General features: G+C 44.3%; 1 pseudogene; it reads left to right on the top strand.

The window, feature by feature from the left end:
* Positions 1-2,301: 2,301 nt before the first annotated feature.
* Positions 2,302-3,225, top strand: LOC150053193 (calcyclin-binding protein pseudogene; annotated as a pseudogene).
* The last annotated feature ends 2,141 nt before the right edge of the window (positions 3,226-5,366 follow it).

Genomic DNA, 5,366 nt, shown 5'->3' with positions numbered 1-5,366 from the left:
TTTTTTTTTTGCCAGTCCTGGGCTTGAGCTCAGGGCCTGAGCACTGTCCTTGGGTTTTCTCAAGGCTAGAGCTCTACCACTTGAGCCTCAGCACCACTTCCAACTTTTTTCTATGTATGTGGTACGGAGGAATTGAACCCGGGTCCTCGTGCATGCTAGGCAAGCACTCTAACACTAGGCCAAACTCCAGGCCCCTACATTTGACTTTTATTTGTCTGTTGCAGGGCTTGATCTTAGCCTGGGCTCTGTCCCTGGGCTCTTCAGCTCAAGGCTACCGCCCTACCCCTGAGCCACAGCCCCATTTCCTGTTTCCTGTTTTCTAGTAATTTAGTACCCAGGCTGGCTTGGAACCGCGATCCTCAGATCTCAGTCTTCTGATTACAAGCGTGAGCCAAGCTAGTTTTCTGGTGGTTAACTGGAGATTAGAGTCTCACTGGGACTTTCCTGCCAAGAATGGATTTGAACCTCGATTCTCAGATCTCTGCCTCCTGAGTAGCTAGGATTACAGGCATGAGCCACTAGCTCCCCTCATTTAGGTTTTACAGTAAACATGCAAATATGCATCTCTCTGGATCTATTTTTCAAATTCACATCAAGTATTGCTATGAGGCGGAGAATTCACAGAATATACAGAAGCCACTCTTTGTCAGTTTGAATCTTGGAGACTTTATTAAAAGGCTAGTGACTGCATAGTGGACTTACTTCTCAAATGACAGCAGCCAAAAGACACACTCAATACTGTACGGGTTCCAGAGAGAGGAGAGACACGAGGGTAAGTAGAGGCAAAGGAAAGTTTATTAGGCTACATTCCCGTCGAACTCCCTGTTTGGGGTCAGAGAGGTTATGCTGGAACCTAAGCAGGCTGGTTTTTTGTTTTTTGGATTTTTTTTTTTTTTTTTTGCCAGTCCTGGCCTTGAACTCAGGGTCTGAACACTGTCCTTGTACTTTCTCAAGACCAGAGTTCTACCACTTGAGCCACAGCACCACTTCTGGCTTTTTTCTATGTATGTGGTACCGAGGAATCAAACCCAGGTCTTCGTGCATGCTAGGCAAGCACTTTAACCACTAGGCCAAACTCCTGGTCTGTTTTTTTTTTCTTTCATATATTTTACTGTAATTAATAGAAGGGTTACATTATATTCACCAGATAAAGGCTGAGGTTTTTATAGGCAGGGGAAGAAAAGCATTTTCAACTTATGGGGACTATGATTAACAGGGCAAGTACAATCAGTCAGCTTATAGGGGCTGTGATTAATCAGGCAGGTGCAATCAGCATGGTGCTCTATTGCCACCTCAGTTGCCCTCATGACCCCCAGCAGCCCAACAGATACAGTCAGGAAACAGGCCAGAGATGGAGAGCTGAACTGGGATGCCACAGTGATGAGAGAACAGCCAGGAGACAGGATAGGGAAGTGGAGACAGGTGGCATGGCATGGCACCTAAGCTGGTTCAGACTTAAATAGACTCAGGGTAGGGGGGCAGGGTTACAGGAAGCTCCCAGTCCCTTGTGCTGGATTCACAGACCTAGTAATCTACCAGCCAAGTGCTCACCACTGTCTCCACGGATGCAGTCTTCCCCCATCATCTGGGCGTTACCTCCACTCCGCCCCCCCCAGGAGGACAAGAGGCAGATCCCAAATCTCAATTTGTAAATTTTGAAGCCTTTGAAGCTCACCTCCAGGCTAGACATCTGCATTTAATGAATAGCCTTTCTCACTGTTAGGCTTTCTAGCACTGGTAAGAATTCCCTCCCCCAGCCAGAGGCGCCAGGATGGCTGAGAAGCCCCCAGCCGCCTACCACCTGAGTAGGTGCTGGCATGGCTGTGATTCCCTTCTGAGGCTCAGCCGCTTTACTTCAATATATCCTGCCTCAACAGCTGAGATCAGCGACTGTGCTTTAACCAAATCTCCCAATTAATTCTGACCTTTCCTCTTACTCCATTCTGTTATTAATGACAAATCCCCAGGCTGCCTGTGGAAAATGACAACCTGGTCTGACTATTTAAGGTCAAGACCTTTTCCACTAGGCTCTAGAAGTTAACTAAGCCATAATCAAGTTCTAGGAACTGACCACCCTCCTGTGTTCAGATACCAATAAAAGCGTATGGTCCTGCCTGTTGCTTGTAATTTTAGATACTCAGGAAGCTGATATCTGACGATCTAGGTTCAATGCCAACCTGGGCAGGAGAGTCTGTTGACTATAATCTCCACCAAAAGGCCTGAAGCATGGCGGCCTCGCGAAGGTTCCAGAGGCGCCGCGGGCGGAGGGCGGGCCGCGGGCTCGCGCGTGTGCTCGCGGGGGTCGCGCTCTGGGCGGCCTTTCCCGTCGGATCCGGCAGGCGGCTGCAGTTTCCGCCTTCGGCCTGACCCGCCCGGACCATGGCTTCAGCTTTGGAGGAGCTGCAGAAAGACCTAGAAGAAGTAAAAGCATTACTGGAAAAGTCCACTAGGAACAGAATACGTGATGCCCTTACATCTGAAAAATCTTAAGATTGAGATAGAAATAAAGAACAAGATGCAACAGAAATCACAGAAGAAACCACAGGTTGACCATGAAAAACCAGCTGCTGTTGTTGCTCCCATCACAACTGAATATGCAGTGAAAATCAGCAATTATGGATGGGATCAGTCAGATAAGTTTGTGAAAATCTACGTTACTTTAACTGGAGTTCATCAGGTTCCCACTGAGAATGCACAGGTGCATTTCACAGGCAGGTCCTTTGATCTTTTGGTAAAGAATCTAAATGGGAAGAGTTACTCCATGACAGTGAACAATCTCTTGAAGCCCATTTCTGTAGAAGGCAGTTCAAGAAAAGTCAAGACAGATACAGTTCTTATGTAGAAAGAAAGCAGAAAATGTACGATGGGATTACTTGACTCCAGTTGAAAAGGAGTGCAAAGAGAAAGAAAAGCCTTCATAAGACACTGAAGCAGATCATAGTGAGGGATTAATGAATGTTCTAAAGAAAATTTATGAAGATGGAGATGATGATATGAAGTGCACCATTAATAAAGCCTGGGTGGAATCAAGAGAGAAGCAAGCCAAAGGAGACCCAGAATTTTGAGACTTTTAAATCCTCTTGGAACTGTATGTGGAAATACTGATGTTTCCAATAATGGAATGTTGGGCAGATATTTAGACAGCCTTCTAAGTTAAAGGCAGTGAATTCTCCCATTTCCTACTGGAGGATTTATTTAAATAAAATATGCTTATTTAAAAAAAAAGGCCTGAATCAGAGATGTGGCTGAAATAGAAATAATAGAATGCTAGCCTTGAGCAAAAAAAAAAACTCAGGAACACTGGGCAGGATCTGAGTTCAAGACCAGGACCAGCACAAACACACACACACACACACACACACATACACACACACAGAAGCTTGTAGCTTACAGTCAGTCCTAGGACCATCTGCACAGCTCCTCCTGAGCCTGCCGACTTTCCAACCTGGAAACTGCTTTTATTTGTTTTGCATTGATTAACTTGTCCTGCTTAAGTTTCTTCTATGTCTCTTTCTCAGAAATTTTCTGACCCTTGGATACCTGAATTGGGTCACATGAAGAACCAGACTTGAAGTCAATAGTAACATAATCACAGAAATATACGTTCAGGCCGGGCGAGGTGGCTCACGCCTACAATCCTAACTATGCAGGAGGCTGAGATCTGAGGATCAAGGTTCAAAGCCAGCCCAGGCTCAAAAGGACCTGAGACTCTTATCTCCAATTAATGTCTAGAAAACTGGAAGTGGGGCATAGGAGGGTAGCCTCAGACGGGGTGAGATGGGAAATAGAGGGTATCGTAGGAGCAGGATAGGATGTATGCTATATGTATGGACAAAAATGTCACATGACAGCACCCAAGCTCTGAGTTCAAGCCCAACAACTGTCAAAAAAAAAAAAAAAAAGGAAATGTCACATGAGGGATGTAGAGGGAGGGATAGAATGTCAATGGCTTACACTTGTAATCCTAGCTACTCAGGAGGCTGAGATCTGAGGATCGAGGCTCAAAGCCAACGATGGCACAAAACTCCCTAAGACACTTTTTGCTCTCTCTCTCTCTCTCTCTCTCTCTCTCTCTCTCTCTCTCTCTCTCTCTCTCTCTCTCTCTCTCTCTCTCTCGTGTCCTGGGGCTTAAACTCAGGGCCTACGCACTGTCCTTGAATACTTTTGCTCAAGGCTAGCACTCTACCACTTAAGCCATACATAGCATCACTTCTATTTTTTTTCTATGAATGTGGTACCAAGGAATGGAAACCGCATTTTCATACATGTTAGGCAAGCACTCTACCACTAGGCCACACTCTTTGCCCTTCCAGAGACTCATCTTCAATTAACCACCAGAGAACTGGAAGGGGAACTGTGGCTTAAAGTGGTAGAGTGCTAGCCTTGAGCCTAAGAGCTCAGGAACAGTGCCCAGGTAGAGTTCAAACACCATAATTGACCAAAAAAAAAAAGTCTCATGACTTTATGAACCTTGATCCTCAGATCTAGAACTTCAGAATAACTAGGATTACAGGAATGAGTCAAAGGAAACTCAATTACTATTTAATTCACTATTACTATTTAATTCATTGGATTAATATATTAATACAATTAACATACATGATAAAATAATTACTGCAATATCTTATGTAAACACTTTTAAATCTCTGTAAGTTTCCCTTTCCCCCTTTGGTGCTGCAATTAAACCCAGTTTCTTGTACATATTTAAGCAGGTACTCTACCACTAGGCTATATTTCTACTAATACATTTCATTTTATTTGTCCCTCAAATGTAAGTAAAAGTTCCCTCTTAGAAAGTTCTCATAAAGATGTAACAGGATATAAAAGTCATTGAATCAGTGCCTATCACAGGCCACTACTAAAATGTCTTCCTCTCCTCCAATTAGTCCCAGCCCACACCCCACATCAGATCTTAACATTCAGGACTTTCCTCATGTTCCAGCCTGTCTAAAAATGGTGCTTAAAGTTTTCTTTTTTTTTGCCAGTTCTGGGGCTTGAACTTAGGGTTTGGGCACTGTCCTTGAGCTTCTTTTGCTCAAGGCTAGTACTCTACCACTTGAGCCACAGTGCCACTTCTGGCTTTTTCTGTGCATGTGGTACAGAGGAGTGAACTCAGGGTTTTATGCATGCTAGGCAAGCACTCTACCACTAAACCACATTCTCAGCCCTGCTTGAGCAATCCTTAGCTTGAATTTCCTGTATGAGTACTAGGAAATAAATGTTTCTTTCTTTTTTGTCCTCCTTTAATCTGCTATACTAAAATACTTTCTTGGGAAAAAGAAAGAATGGAACCAGTGTCTTCTGTGTATGCATTTGTGCTGCCAACTGGCTGAATATGTCACACAACCTGATTCTCTATCCGGTTG

This window comes from Megascapheus bottae, chromosome 16 (genome assembly GCF_031878675.1).
Source record: "Megascapheus bottae isolate mThoBot1 chromosome 16, mThoBot2.hap1, whole genome shotgun sequence".
NCBI lineage: Eukaryota > Metazoa > Chordata > Mammalia > Rodentia > Geomyidae > Megascapheus > Megascapheus bottae.
Note: the sequence above shows the minus strand (reverse complement) of the source record. Positions and strands in the feature narration are given on the sequence as shown.